The sequence below is a fragment of the Colias philodice genome, chromosome 19 (genome assembly GCF_061535455.1).
Source record: "Colias philodice isolate Cphi_HAF_F1 chromosome 19, ilColPhil1 Martin Lab GWU primary, whole genome shotgun sequence".
Classification (NCBI taxonomy): domain Eukaryota; kingdom Metazoa; phylum Arthropoda; class Insecta; order Lepidoptera; family Pieridae; genus Colias; species Colias philodice.
This window is the reverse complement of record NC_143104.1, coordinates 7,097,122-7,114,503: the sequence shown is the minus strand read 5'-3', so window position 1 is coordinate 7,114,503 and position 17,382 is coordinate 7,097,122. Positions and strand designations below refer to the sequence as shown.

The window sequence follows — 17,382 nt, the reverse complement described above, 5'->3', positions numbered from 1 at the left end:
TAAATACAAGATGTATTGTTCAGGGATGAATTAATCAAATCGTATTCAAAAAAGGTGAGTTCTGGATGGGGTGGCGATAGTATAATCCTGGCGACAGGTAAGCCGGGCTAATTTATCATCCCGAAACAATGGGGAACTTTACATAGCCTATGTGCTAGATAGAGGGTTCGATAATGATGTAAACGGTCTAATGTTTGTTTGTAACAATATCTGAATTCGCGCCTAGCACTCTGAATGTAATATTAACGAGTGTTGAATGGAAATTCGGTTAACGTGTACCTACTGTATATTTTGTTATTATTACATACTAGGTATGTGTTAAAACTTGGTTAAAACAGAAGTTTAAAAAATGTAGAGTTTTATTTTAAACGTCTATGATGTGAGTTGTAATTGAAAAGTCTCTAATTGTTCGAGTTAATGTTCTGTTTAGATTATGCAATTAGACATTAAATACACATAATTCACGTTAAATAAATGGAAGCAGTAAATATAAATGGATAATAAATAAATAAAATCCTATTTTGTACAATGCTATCTATTCACAAACTTCCACGAACAAGACACCAAACTAACGTTATATTGCCGTATTGTGACACCATATAATATCATCATAGATGATAAGTCAAACAAATTCTCTAATCTTAGTTATACCATGGTTATACATTAACTTTTGTATATAAATTTCATGTAAGAGCAAGGCAAAATAAAATAAACCGTTATTGATATGCAAAAATATTTCTATGACATTTGACACATAAAGCTCATTAACATTCCTATTCTTATTTGAATCTATTTTGAATTGCATTATATGTGTAAATTGTTTAATATTATTTGTGTATTTATGAAGCCAGACACTAGAAAAACAAAAAGTTCTCGCCAGCTGGTCATCAAAGTTTAAACTTTAGTCATAAGTCGTCTTTACAAGACTAGACTAGTGAAACAAAACTTAGCCCAATTTAAAGCTAAGCCTCTTAACGAGCTAATTGAAGAAGAAAACAAATACTCTATTTCTATAAGAAAATTTCTCTTAAATATTTCCACAGAACAAAAAAACTATTTCTATAGAACACCTCTTAAATATTTCGTTGAAGGTTACAAGAACTACTTCCCTGTTCAAATTTAAAAGTGATGTACGGATATGTGTTAAATATAAACTGTATCTAGATTGCCCATTCGATAAGGCCATTATAGCTTCATTTTAGTATGTATGAAGGATCACACGCTTGAAGGGCAGGATTACCCAAAGGCTAGTATTGGCATTTAGGGTTTAAACGCTCCAGATATCCCAATAAGCCTATTTTATTGTTCTACTATTGGCCCGCGGATTCATTCAAAAGAGATGGCTCTATTTTGCATACAATCACTGCAGTGCATTGGCTTTCAATGTGTAATAATAATTTGAAATAATAGAAAAAATTTACTGGAAACTTGAATTCGTTGAGTTAAATTCTCCAAGTGTAATAATAGTGCGAGAAATTTGTATTTTTATCAGAAATCAAACAAAGTTACAGAAATTAATAATATAAAATTTAATACTTTAAAATATAGGCTGATAAGTAAACCGAGCATTGAACACTACTCGAGAATATATTATGGTGGTTGTTTCTCTTGACTTATTAGAGAATTTAGATAAAATTTACCATGAATTGTCTAACCACAACACAGCGACAGGTTTACATGTATACCTACAAATATTTTTTCTTACTATATTATTGACTGTCATATAATTAATATCATTTCAATTTATGTGTTGAACATAAATAAATTTATTATTTTTAGTATTTATTGTACATATTTCCTGTCGGGTTTGATTTCAAAATCAGTTCGGTAACGAGGCGTGTCGGTCATAAAATTATTGTATTTTTGAAGGCTAAATGTATGAGTGTTTTATGGTTTTATGCCTTTAATATTAAATATATTGTAAAGATATACAGCCCTGGATCATAAATTTCTTATAAGCTTAATTAAGCCTGAATACGTGATCGAGGTAAATTACTTTGATATATCTTCGGACAGAAAAATACCGATTGTATTATATGGAGTATAATTTGAGTATAATATTATGTCAATATGTGATGACGATTAATAAATATATTGAACAATGTGTTTAATTCTTTTTCCACATGAATATCTATAAAAATTACGAAAACATCATATTATTATGGTTAATTTTAGCTTTAACTTGCATGTAATTTCTTCTCAATGAGACCAACCATTTATTTATAAGTTTTTGATATGTTAATATGTATATCTCAAATTAAGGGACAGAAAGGGTGTCGTGTTATTTTTCTTTGAGTTGATAAAAAGGTATAAAGCACATCAAGTTGTTGGTCTTGCTATCATATCTCCCCATTTTTGCAAAATCTTTATCCCATTGCAGTTGGAGTTGTTGATAAAATACTAAATCCAAGTTTAACATAATATATTAGGTACATATTCTCTTTGTTTGTTTGGCTAGTACCTGAAATAGTAAGCACTCAAAAATCAGCCGATAAGAAAAATTATGACGACAAAATTAATGAATGTCATTAACATATTAATTAATTTTATATTTCATAGTATCTTATGACTTTATTACCATAAAGTATCATATCCGTTGTTTTTGCTACCAATAATATACGAAAAGGGTTTTCGCATAATATGATATCAGAAGTTATGAGCCGTCCGTAATAAAAGTTTATTGCAGATATAATATATCATATTATGACGAATCGAAATCTATGTCTTTTGCCTGTATAAAACGGGATTTAGCAAGTGTTAAAGTAAACTAAACGGATATTTTAATACTTAATAACCTTATTGTCAAAATATTTAGCTTCTAGAGTATTGATAATTGATTAAGAATTTACAATAGACAACATACAGATTACAGATATTATAAAAAAATAATAGAACTTAACGAGAATATCGATAACCTGCAAGATCGAAGCAATATTTATAAAGCATTTGAATGCCATAAAACTAAATATTAAATTCAAGATCTAAGCAGTTTCATTCCATAATACTCGTATTACATTTAAATTTTATAAAAAAAAATTATCTTTTGAATATAATTTTTCCTAGAAAATTGGGCTAGAAAATTGGGCGGGAAGTTAGTATTAAAATAATGTAAACTTCTCTTCTTGTAAATTATGGAAAGAAATTCAACCCCATTTTATTGATAGCTCCAAACTGATAACTCAAACAAAAGTATTAGCTAAGTCATGCTGAACATTGACTAGAAATTAATCCACTTCGTAAAGCTTAAGACATTGTAAATGTTCTAAGTACATAAATTAAAATATCTTGCGGTAAATTTGAATCTCTTCTTTTCGTTTTGAAACCACTAAATGAATAGACAATGTGTCATAACCAAGTTTTATAAAGAATTAATTAATATTTTGTTGAATAGATGAAGGATTTTAGAATACAACATGATAATATGGTGTAGAAATCCCCACTGTGAAAGAGATAAATCGAGAGACATTTCGTATTATTTTTATTCGTCGGATTAATGCCCTGTCCACTTGTATCTCAGTTCAACATTTGAAAGTAAACAGTTGCTGAATAAATATTCAGAGAACCATTAACAAACATTAATATGCACTTTTGTCAACAGTAAATCTTTCCAGAAAAAACGCCACCGTTAAAAATTGTCTTTTTATAGAAAATTTAAAAAATAAACATGTAAAACCTCTGTAATATAATATTTAAGATGATTTGTCACGTCTCGTTTGATTTATATAAATTCATTTCTAGATAAAAATTTCGCAGCTCGTTATCATAAATTAAGTTGTTGGCGAGTTATGGTAACCACTTTTTTGATTTATAAAGATATATCATATTACAATTAGGTATATATGTATTTTATGCACGCTCTCTGTATGAGGACAGACTGCGGTCATGAAACATGACTGACTTAAGTTAAAGTCGGTACTTTTGAAGATTTTATATATGTAACTTATTATATTTTAATCACACGGACTAACAATGAATAAATATAGAGACATTATGATATTTCATATAGCTCCAGTAAGTATTGTAAGATTATTTACTGATAGAAACAACATATTAATTTTGAGTTTCTTATACTTTACTATTAACGTGTCCCAGTAACTCCAGGCTTTAGCCCATCTATCAAGTTTAAAAATGGCAAATGAATGCCATTAATTAATGAAATAAACAATAAAGCCAATTTAATTTCCAAACATATAAAGATCTCGGCTGTTGCAATTATCGTTAAAAATGCGTTTATAATGTGCACTCAAAGTGCGTATAAACTGTACGGTCACAATTTCATTCCCCAATAATTTAATTCACGATACATTGAGGTCAGATGAAATTACATCGCGAAAGGAAACGAAATTGCCGTATCAAACTGACAATCGGCCGAATTCATCAATAAAACCTTCAAAGATAACTGTTCTTAACTGTTTTCAACTTTAGAAATGGCAGTGTTAATTGCTGTGTAAAATTGTGAAAATATCGAAATTTTTCGTAATTTTTATTACTTCTAGGCTTGAGGTAACTTTATATTAAATATAGTTTACGTTGGTTAAGATCTCATTAATCAAGGAGATCTGTGTCCACGAAACGAGAACAAAACTTTCGTTGATGACAAGTCGATGAAATATCGAAAATCGAAAGCTTTAAGCTTTCATCAGCTCTATAATGATATTTATTAGACATTTGAAATAGCATTAGATTTTAATAAAGCAGTATAAATAACTCCGTAATAGTAAGTGTTTATGTTCTTTTATTATACTACCTACCACTTATGCGATATGCCCCTCCGAATATCATCATTTATTATTTTAGTATTGCCAATCAAGAGGAAACTTTTTAAAATAGTGTAGAAAACAAACAAAGGATGAACACAATTAAATACCACCACATACAACTAAAGCGTGATTTCAGTATAATATTACAATAAAAACACATAAGGTCTTTGACTCATACATTCGCAAAGTCAAGTGAACCATAACGATAACCATCTATAGACACCGTCAGAGTTGTATAGGTACATGAGTGCTCCTACTTCAGTTTTTTTGCAAGTCACTAAGTACAAAAAAACTAGCACTTATTGACCCGTGCTATACTGGACAAGATTGATTAATTGTTGTTTCATACCTTTGGAGTTATGTAAAAATTTCAAATATATTTAATAGTAAAAATTTCATTAAAACAAAAAGAAATTTTTTCGTATTCATCATATATTAAGAAGAAAATTCTTCCCATGAAAATAAATGAAAAATGTTAAAAAACATGATTAAAATTAAATTTTCAGGTGCTTTCATTTTTCATACAAAATTTTAAACCTTTATCTTACAGAATATCATAAAATATTAAAAATACTTCATATATTTTTAAATATATGAGCGTGTATAGATTCAATCATATTTGTTCACTCAACCGCGATTAAGCTACGGAACTAAACAGAAATTCGATTTATTTTTTTCCTTAGCTACTAGATAGGTAATCCATCTTGTAAATGCTGATCTACATTGAAACGCTTTTTGTTTATCTATGATATTATCTCTGTTCAAAACATTTATGCGTCATTGTAATCGACTTTAAGATTTTCATCGCTAAGAATAGTGGGAGGAATTATTTATATAATAAATGTTACCTACAGTCAAAACTCATTGACGGTCTAAAACACTTTTGTCTGCAAAAATCGGGCAAAAACGTATTTGATTTCAGTACTAAAAAGTTGTTTTAAAAGGCGCCCTCAATGAGTGGTTTTTTTTTTACTACAAAGGCAAAGAGAGAATGAGCGGAAACACATAGATAGTATCTACATAGTTTTGGTGTAAAAAGCAAAAAGATTTTTGGACTGAATTTGCTGTCAAAAGTGGCTTTGACTGTCAATAAGTTTGGACTGTAATTTTATACAATCCATACCTGATACCATTGATAAAATTGTACAGAAAGAACAATTTATAAATTACTAATTTCAATGCCATCTCGTTTCACTTTATTTATAGTAAAATATGCAAATGCTATCTCATACTCGTATCATCGACCCTTAAAAGGCATTCGAATTCATTATTTAATATAACGATCATTGACATGTATTATGAAAGCGATTGTAGAGGCAGGTCACCTGGGGTCAGGTCCTTCTGAGAACCTGAACAGATTGTCATGCAACGTCAGGTAAACAGACCCTAATGCACGAATTAAATGAAAAGTGTTAAGGAATTAAAATATATTATCATAAATTTTAATGACGTGACTTGTGGGAGTGCTAACTGCAACTTCGAAATAATATCTTTCATATTGCAATATTTTTTTCAAATAGAAACTTTAAAGAAGATACCTAGATGTCATATGAAAGTAAAGTTTTATTTTCGATAGATATAGAGGGTAATTTAACAAAATTACAAATATTAAAATCATATTCGAAACCACATATGTGATCAGTTGATTATTTCAAGTATCAAAGCACCAATTTAGTTTTTCTCTGAGAAAAAAAACTGCATAAACTTGATATAAAAATGCCTAGTGAGCCCACGCTGTAATATTATTCACATTTTATAAGCGAGTGACATTGCTATTTTTGGAATTATAAAGATAAACATACAATCAAGATATACCCTTACCTGTTGAAAGCTATAAAAACGTTAAAAAAATAACTGCGGTATAAATGAGTAATCATACTAAAACTAAGTGTAGTTTTCACTAAAATAAATAAAAGATATGATGGCTTTAATTTATTCCGTAGATTTTATCTACGGAATAAATGTACAAGACAATTATTTTTCAAAGTCATAATATTATACATTAACTTATTTTCATATTATGATGTCAACAAGTTTTAAAATTATATCGTAAAATGTTTACCTGCAGTTCATAAAGTATATCTAGAAGTATTCACATGCAAAATCATAAAACTATTACAAATTAAACTCAAAGAAACAAATAATAACGTGTTTACATATAAAGCTGAAAAGTTTGTTCATTTGAATGCGCTAATCTCCGGAACTACTGGAGCGTTTTTAAAATTATATCTATGTGTACCACGGGCGACGCGACGCACGCTGGGGCTTACCACTGGTTTCATATTATAATTGAGATACATATTAGTTCTGGTTTTCAAAATGTTATAAACGTAATAATATGAATCATTTAATTTACATACATTGTCCTTACATTTATTACAAAAACAACTACATCCTTATTGGTCGCTACACGCATCACTTACACTAATCTTATAGGTATATTTACACAGAGATGTTAATCTAATATGTTACTAGCATATCATACTAAAATACAAATGTTACTTTTATGAATAACATCACGTATTATCCCTATTTTAACGTATATTCTGAAATGGATTTTGGACCTACATTCTTTTCCGTGTTTTCAAAATAAAAAGGAGTTTATAACATAGAACATAAAAGTTTGAAGCATCAAAACATAATACAAACAGAAATACACAAATCAATATTATAATTAATAATATTACGAATTAATTAAGTGGCAATAGCGAACTAAAGAATCTCACCAAGAAATTTGGGGAAATTTCCATCATAAAACTGATTTACAACCTGGAATTTGATATTGCCAGTGTTAATAAAGTTAGTAATAAAAATACTAGAGCTATAAATATGAAGATAGCTTAACGAATTAAATATACCTACGAGGTGACCTAGTTTCCTTAATTGTGGGGAATTTCAGGGATGGCAGCACCAAATGGGCGAATCTACTGAGCCACATTACAAGTTGAGAGGTCTAATTACCTTCACTTTACCTACTTCACTATTTTTAACCTAATTCCTATTGTTCTATTTTAAGGAATGAATTGTGTTTTATTTTAAGCTTATGGTGGCCAGGATTTTATCAGAGTATATTATAAAATTAACTTGCTTAAATATAACTTGTAATCATTTTTGGGATCTTGACCAAAATAAATGTTGTATACTCTACTATTTTATATCAAAAATGTAAAATTAACAATGCAATGTCCGATTCAGTTTTTCAAGATCAAACTCGATACTACATACGTTCAAATAAAATTCGCTAACAATATATAAGTATTTTAATTAGTGAATCGACCCGTTCATTAACCCCTCAACGACCTTGATAAGTAGATTTGGAAAGGTCTACAAGAAATATTTGGAATTTTTGTAACAGTAATCTTTTAGGTCCTGCTTTAGGACGTATTGCCTCGTTTTTGAACCTCCGACCGATTTCACAAGTGTACCCACTGCCCATATTAACATAATGAACTCATTTATTTTATTTATATCGAGGATGCAGCGAGAAATGTAAGACGCCGCTTTTTAAAATACTGAATTTTTTGTAAATCAGTTAGCAGCAGTTGCTAAGGAAAAAGCTAAATCCTTTTCTCTTAAAATTCCCATGGGATAAACCGATGTTAATCTTATATTAATTATAAACTTCGATAAAAACGTGTAACCATTTTCTATATCCTAAAAATCAAGCTGAGTTAAAAACGAATTTGCGTATTTATTATATATGTAATATGTACTTGTGTTTTTATTTATTTTCAATTCAACGTTGCATCATAAATATAAAATTAACATGCGCCCAAATCAGATAAGCCTAGTGGGAAATGTCGAAAATAAATCACTTATAATTATCTTCTTTTTCAATTTACCGTAGAAACATTAAGAAGCGGTTACACGACTAATTAACATAATACTAGACAATTCCATTTGTCACATTTGTCAAATATTAGCGGTTCATCAAGGAAGAATCCCAGGGAAATAAATTAATTAACGTTGTCTTAATAAAACAGTGTTTCTCAAACTGTGAAGCCGGACCGTAAAAAATCATACTAGGACTAATGGCTTTAGTTTATGTTCTTAAAAACATATATAGGGTATACTCTATCATTTATCTAAATCCAATCTATAAGGCAATAAGGCACATAGTAAAGTACAATAATGAGTACCTACTAGCGTACCCACAGTAATTTATTGAACTTAAAAAACTCCACTCTTAAAATTTTCCACTTGCTATTTTCCTATTAAAATGTTAAGAACCACTGTAACAAACGAACGTACATATAAACTTTACTGTAAATTGATTATTAAACCCAAGTTTATCAGGTGTGAAATAAATCAAAACAAATTAACAAACGTATATCCTATTCCGACTAGTGTAAAAATTATAAATATGTAAACGAGTGAATGAATCACCGAGTTCATTGACATCACAGAACCAGTTACAAAATTACTATATTTTAACGTGCAAATGTTTTGGTCCGTCAAAATATATGGCAGTGTTCTGCGAACTTGTGAATACAGCCGCCATGAATTTTAAAAATAGGTCAAAAATATTTAAGCCGATAAAACTGAACCGCATTCCTTACTGTTTCTACTAGTATATTTACGTTTTGAAGATACACAAATTTGGGTAAATTCTTTAAAAGATCACTATTATTATACTATGTCGAAGCTTTAGTTGAAGGCTTAATTTTTAACCATGAACTAATCAGAATCAACATCGTTACTTCTGAATATTCTACTTCTATTTCAAAATATACAGAAATTTGTTGGAATTGGAAAAGGATTGTTTAAAAATACTTTTAGGTACTTTTTCCAAATTAATAACTTGTACACTTCTTAATTTCTCTACATTTAATGTATTTTGTTATTGGAATGAAATTTAACATTGCCAATTAAGAACTCAAACTAACGATTTAAAACGTGATTTATAAGTTAATTTATTTTACAATTTTTAGCGGTCCCTTTGTGAATTTTATTAGCGCGCATAATTGAATGTAATTTCTTTTCCAGTTTTTCTATACCTTCATGTACCTACCTAGTTTTGAAACCGAAATCGATTCTATATCTAATAACAAAGAACATAAGTCGTAACGAAGACGTCATCTGACTGTCAAAATATAAGAGCGCGATCCGATTACAATCTCAATATCAAGTACTCGTTTTTATGATACAAATTTGTCTTACACTCTTAATTAACACGGCAGGGTACTGATCGAGAATTGATGACGGCGCTTAACAAGAAACATAGCACTCAGTGCGTACTTAAATAATTTAAGTAACGGTGTTTTTATTTCTGCAATACGTTGATGAAAATATTTTACGTGCGTTGAAACAGACCGACAGTATATTGCACGCCTCATAAGCGAAGCGTTGAGGTGGGTACTACTGTCACTTCGCGCAAAACATCTGATTTTTCAAACTTAAAATGTCTTTATGTATCATACATTGCACTTGTAAGATAATCCATACACACACATATTAAGAAAAAACACTATTTTTAACGTTCATGATATTTTTGATGTCATTTTTGTTATTTAAACTAGTTAAAAAACAGTTTAAAAAAGTTCTGTCTTGGACGTCCGTGTGTCTGTATGTGCGGATCCTTTTTCTTGTTAACACGATAGTGACCGAAATACTTTACTAATCGAGTCTTTTTTTTTCTCTTACGCTTGAGTATGCTCAGGAATAGAACCCTTTCATTTTTCAGGGTCTGATTCGATGTGGTTTAATTGTTATTAAATAAACAAAAATAATAATTAATAAATATTTATTAAAAAAAAATTATGAGGCGTGCACTTTTGGATTTTCCAAATTATTTCATTTTGCGTAGCGTAAATCAGGTAACCGAAATGTGTGGTTCGTTTTGTCAAGTTTTAATTACGCTTCGAAGAACGTTTAAAATAAATCGAAATACACTATTAACCCTTAATTTGGCAAAGAATAAAATGTAATAAAATCAAATTTATTTTTATAAAAATTCATTGTAGACATTTATAGGTGTTACAAAAAAATAGTGAAAAAAATATAGGAACTTCAGATTTCCTGAAAAACAGTGTATGTCACAGCATACATTGCCAAGTGCCCATAAAAACATTGAGGAAATGTGTTGTATGCCAGGACATACACTGCCAATTACAGTACAAAATGATAATAATAATACCAGAATGTTACTTTCCCACTGCTGGGCAAAGGCCTCTACTAGAATGAAAAAGAAAAACAAGGTGACAACGCCTAGAAATGGCCAACTTTACTAGACCCGCACATAGTAGTCTAATTGACAATTCCTAGGACATTTTCCAGTTACAAAGCACAGATGGACTTGGCATTTTATACATAACACTGACGTTAGCTTTGAACATAGCCTACCTTTGCTGGTCATTGCCATAAAATGGCCAACATTGTCATAGCGTATATAATATATAGCAATAATATTATCCAAACAAAATCCAAATGACGACGGATTTGTTGATACCGTTTTAGAGACATCAAATCGGCTATGGGATCGTATCTGTACCGCAAACTCCATTAATCGTTGTACGATGGCATACTAACAACACCCATTATAATATGAATTGCTAAAAAATCTCGCAATTCATCTTCGGTCAAGCCAAGAGAACGCCCAGTTTTGAATACTGCGTATGAGTTTGTTTGCTCTACGATCTCTACTAAAACGTCAAGGGAAAAGAATTTATAGAAATAACCGAGTGAAGTTTCGTTTAATATGTCGGTGTGATCTGAGTCTTCTTCTACAGTTGCCTTGTGTCGAAAAACCGTTTTTTTCCACTGATAGTTCAGAATGAACTTGGTGATTCGTCTAGGTCGTCTAACAGCAGAAACAGTGGGCCGTTGCGATCTGGTATTTCTGGGACGCGACTTGGAAGAAGCCTTTTGAGCTACAACTAAGCCAGTTATGTAGCCACTTCAGGAAGTGCAGGGGTTGCTGGGGTTGCAGGAGTAGCGGGAGTTGCTGGGAGTGACGGAATGTCACTCAGGATTGGAACTTTTTTACAATTTGGTTCTAGGGACGGGCTTGAATACACGCTTCGAAAAATTGGTGTGAGTCGAACATTCTGGTCGGGGGGGGGGGTCTTCATCATCATCTAATCATCATCATCTAAAAAATTGAGCCATCCATTGAGCTATCTATAGAAGGTACAGAAGAAGATGTCGTGGAAAGCGGGGTGCGCACACGTAATTCATCGTCAGAACTTTCGCTACCGTCAGAGGGTGCATGCTCAGCAGGCACAAGCGCTAAAATTCTACCACCACGAGATAGAAATTTTTGCTGCCGACAAAGAAAATAAAGCGTGCTATAAAACCAAGTATATAAAAAAAGCATCCTCAAATTGGCAATGTATGCCGTGACATACAAACAAAATGGCGGGTGTTTCGTTACAAACTTGGCAGTGTATGTCACGTCATACATCATGTTAGTGATCAAAATAGAACCATTCAATGTAATAGAAACATCACAATTATTATCACACTTATTCCATTACACAATAAAGCATACATTTTAGTCATTACACCTGTCCTAAACTAAGTAATATTCATAATAATAGAATAAATACCTTGGACAACGCAGTTGACGTCCGCCAGGTAGCCGTTTTTTTCAAGTTATGTCAAAATAAATGTTGCTACATGTGTGTTTATTTTTTCCATCCAATAACAGTTAGTGTTGCAACATAAGAATGTTAATTTTCCACCCGGAAGATGTAATTCTTTTAACAATTTTTTTTTTTCAAGTTCATGTATGACGGTACATACAGTGCCAAATTAAGGGTTAAGAAATTTAGAAAGTGAAAAATCAAAAGGATAACTGGTTCTTTTTATGTATAAATATTATTTAAATAGTCCAACATGCAAGTGCTCTACATAATATTATATTATAGATAGACATAGATTTTCATAGATGTTAAAAATTCTGACATAATATTAAATTAATAGAAATCAGAATTTTATTACCAAATGAAGTGGAGAATTTTTTTTATGCCTACAAAATTCGAAAATTCTACGCTTAAGACGATACACAAAAAAAAATCCACTGCTTGGTGGGCGGAGTCTAATAGCTCGCTATCGCGAACGCGGGTGTGCGCGTCATTCTTGCAAACTCGCCGCGCTGCCGCTGGCCGACTCGGGACAAACATGTATGGAGTCGTCATACAGTTATAATATTGTTATACATATATTTAATTGTTGATTTATTGGTTTTATTTTCTTGCTTATAAACAAATAATCTTCTTTTTAACAACTAGGTACTTAGACATTATTAATAATTATTATTATTTCGTAATGTTTACTTTATTACAAAATAATACAGGTTTCTTTAAAATAACAAAAAATATTGTTACTCTGAAAAAATGAAATGGTACTCAATAACGCGGACTACTGAATTGATTTAGATAGAATTTGATGCTGACGTAGATATTACATCATGCCCAGAAATGAAAGGTACTATTTCTGAAAGAAGTTATAAACCCTAATTCTTCTCAGTCAAAGTCAAGAGTGGAAGATATCACTAATACAGTAAAACTGATGCGAAACTTTGGATGTTAATTTGTATATTTTGTTGTTAGTTGTTACTTAATCACGTCAAGACTACATTACCAATTTTGATAAAATATAGCTAATTGCCTGGATTTACACATAGGATACTTTTTATCCGAACTGTACACTTCTGTGGGATAAAACAGGATTCACGATATAACCTAATTCCACGCGGGCAAAGCCGCGGTCGGAATGATATTTTTTTAAATAAAAAAATTGTTTAAAAAAAACACAAAATATGTTGACGCATGTATTTATTTTTTGCACTCTATTATAATTGTAATTATTCATTACAAATAATCAAAATAAAATAGCCAGAACAAATTTAGGCCCTGGTAGGGTAGGTAGGCAGGTACAGCAATGTGAGACGAACACTGGCTTATTTATACCAATAATAATGTATTATAAACATTAAATTAAGTTTACTTTCTAAGAACAAAAATACATAATATTAGCTAATGTGAAAACGAATCAACCAATCATCCCACAACAATGAAATGTGCACACAAATATTCATCCAAATCGGTTCATGTGATTAGGAGGAGTGACTGCAGCGCCATCGTCCGGGCCCAATTGTGTTTCCAGATCACCCAGGAACTCAATTTAATATACTTACACAAAATTTTTCGAAATGAAAACTCACATTACTATGTAAATATTAATATAAACCTGTTTTAGTACTAAGCAATTTCCCGCACAGGTGTAGTAAGTATAAATGAAATAAATATCAATATCAAATTCTTTATACAACATACTTATCTACCACCTACTAAGAAATGTAATTCTTGAAATTTTTTCGTATTTTTTTAAATATAATACTACTCCAATGAGCTCCTGTTCCATATTACGTCCACCATACTTCCACTAAGTTCACCATGATTTTTTATTTCTTTGCATTTTGTTGCTTTTTGCTAAAAATGGAATCATGCGATAAAACCAGTAGAGCGTTGATAACATACATTTTTGACTGAATAAAGGTACTTACGAAGGAGTGGGTTCACATTGTGAACAATCAGTGGTTTTATTTTCCTTCTGGATTCCGGATTTCTGAAAAGATTATCTATGCTATAAATGAAAAAATCTTACACATTCGTTATGTACTTAAAACAGGGGTACATATCAAACATCGTCTATAATACAATTATCATCAAATTTAAAATAAAACCAACTTACTTCATTAATTTGTTCCAATTGTAAGCATTCTTTTTCCTCCAACCTTTATGTTTCTTCTTCTTATTTTATTTATTGTCCCCATTTGTCTCATTTTGTCTTATCGTGTTGTCACCCTTTGTTACGATTGCGCGAGCGACACAAGTTCCCCGTGTGACGGCCGTAGCGGGAATGACTCGTGCAGCGATCGGGGTAGGAAGGTACAGGGCGGCTCTCACTATATTGGCTGGTCGCGCGCTAATTTCAAGTATTTCTTGTTTATTTCAAAACCATCGCATATTTCAAAATTCTAACTCGGTAGACGTATAGGTTGTATATTTTATAGTTAATATCCAAAAAGTCGTAACTTTACGTTTGTTATTTTGAAGATGCCAGAGATTATAAAAAAATAACAATGAGAACTTTGTATTTTTTTTCTATCGAGAAAATATCATGGAATCATGTTTCTAAAACGGTAGACGTATTGTGTTACTATTGAACTTTCTTGTCAAGAATTTTCATCACGACAACTTTAATAATATAAAAATTACGAAGGTTTAAAAAGGGCCGTAAATGTTAGAAAAATTAATTCATCACCTTAAGTCATGAAAGCAAGCTACTAGAGTTCTGGCTTCTAAAGTTATATGAATTTCTCAAAAGCTGAAAAAAAGTTTTTGTTGTATTGGGTACACAGAGAGCTTTACAAAACTATAAAAAATATAAAAACACGAATTTTTTTGTCGGAAAAAAGTTCTTGATATTCTAAAGAAACGAAATGTTAAAGCAACTGGTTATATTCATCTATTTTTATACTCCATGTACATTGTACACTATTTATACCTATATCGTGTTCTATAAAAATCGCAAGTTTATAGCGCTACGCACTATATAAAAACAAATAGGTACGGTACTATCCACATAAACTTTACCCACCCTTATCACTATATGTTAACAAGTTTCCATATACGCATGTAGCTTTATCACACCCTTATACATCATTTCAGAACGATGATAATGATAAAAAATTACATCTCTGTCACTTTTGGACGTATTTAATAAATGATCATTAGTGCACATGCATCAACCGTAAAAGCGCCCATAAGAAGTTGAGTCACACATTTTTGAGGTTTCTTGTTTATTTAATTCGACAAATATTTATATTTCCCGCTTATTTTCCTTCCCGTCTAATTATTGTGAAATTGTTCTGACGCCTTACGACACTTATCCTCCTCCGTAAAAAAGGTTTACTTGTGCCCTTTACAAATCTATGATTAACGTATACAATTTGCGTTTTAGGTTCAGAATTTTAATCAAGTAGTAAACCTTCATTCATCTGTGTGAGTATTTATTGAGAAATACAAAATACAAATAGTATAGAAGCGACCTGCGGCTTCACTCAACTAACGAAAGCACTCAGACGAAAATTAGACATTTTAACTCTCTATAGTCTATTTTCTACATTGCCCTTTTAAAATATTTTACGTAAATGTGCGACAAACGACGTTATCCGCCGATATATTTCTATGAATTCTTTCAAATGCATATTATTTATATGAAATTTATTAATATTATTTATCTGAGCATAGTTTTTAACGTCCTTATTTTATAATTTAATTCATAAAACGGTTAACAACGTAAGCTTATTCTTGTTAAACAATTACATTGTTGATAAAACTCACTAACCTACTTTAAATAAAGCTTAAGTACATAAAAAGAAAAAGGTGAAAATTTCTCGCAGTCGCGACATTCCCAAGAGGTCGCCTTCGTCAACATGTGATTTAGTGTAACGTTATAATGTACTTTTATCGTTTTCTCACAGTTATAATATATTCATCTTCGTGAGACATTTTGTACACACACAATTAGTTTATCTTAATTTTAAAAATTAAATTTAAAATTAAACTTAAATTGTCACTTCTTCGAACGAAAAATGGTTTCCTGAGATTTATAACAGATAGGTATAAAAAATGGCGATATGATCATATTTTAGAGCTAGATTAATAAAAAGTGTGTATAAATTCTAACAATGCATATGTATTTGTATTGAACGCATAGACCATAACGATGACACGATTTACTTATACATACAATCTTAAAATAATCTGGGTTTGCTATATGTATAATATATTAAATTAAATTATAAAATTGCAGATAAATATTTGACCAACCAGTCACAGGTCAAAAACAGTTTGGTAAGTACGGTAGCCCTTACCGTTGAATAAATAAAATGCACACAATTTGGGACAAAGTAAATGCATCATCATGACACTCAAATGTGACTCGAAGGGACCGTTAGTGACTTAATGAGATTTAAAAATAAAGAAAATCTCAATAAATTCCGCAAACTATAAGAATAAGGTTAAAATTATTTTATCGCCTTGCAATCAAGTGATTAAATTCTTATTACCTATAAAAGATTCAAATACGACAGATACTGAATCAAGATCGAAAACAAAAGTATAGCTGATTCGCGTCGTATTGCTTAATGAAACTAATGAACAGTAAATGAATCAGATAGCTTAAAAGGTTTTCCTCGTACATTGAAATGTGTTACAGAAAACTCAAAGCTCACATATTTTCTACGTACTCGCAAAGTAACATAAATATATACAGGCCTTTTTACTTTTAATACCTAAAGGGCACAAGATCCGAATTGATTAATCTATTTAATAATAAACTATGCAAGCTTATTTCATCATAAAGCATACTTAATATCAAGATTGCTCTAGAGCTTATTTTTAAAATATGAGCGTATTGCTCAGTTTCGCCATATAAAAAGACGTTAAAAATTTTATGCCTTTAGTCCGTTATCCTATCGTTTACTTTTAAAATTTACAACTTTACTGAATCTATACTTAGACTCAAACACCTATATTAAGTAATTATATTTACGTAGGTATATGTATGTGATAAAATTTCCTTTAAGATCAATGCACTCTAATATGACAAA

The 17,382-nt window shown here is 30.6% G+C and overlaps 1 protein-coding gene and 1 long non-coding RNA gene across 2 annotated transcripts in view; both read right to left on the bottom strand.

Moving 5' to 3' along the window:
- The window catches only part of hwt (SH2 domain-containing adapter heavyweight), a 156,954-nt gene that overhangs the window by 116,127 nt on the left and 23,445 nt on the right, over window positions 1-17,382 (bottom strand). The gene's annotated exons all lie outside the window — the stretch shown is intronic.
- On the bottom strand, window positions 13,098-15,031 carry LOC149480031 (uncharacterized). The gene is made up of 3 exons (XR_016317119.1): window positions 14,457-15,031; window positions 14,269-14,330; window positions 13,098-14,194 (listed from the first exon to the last, which is right to left on the bottom strand). It is a non-coding gene; the product is annotated as an uncharacterized LOC149480031 (long non-coding RNA).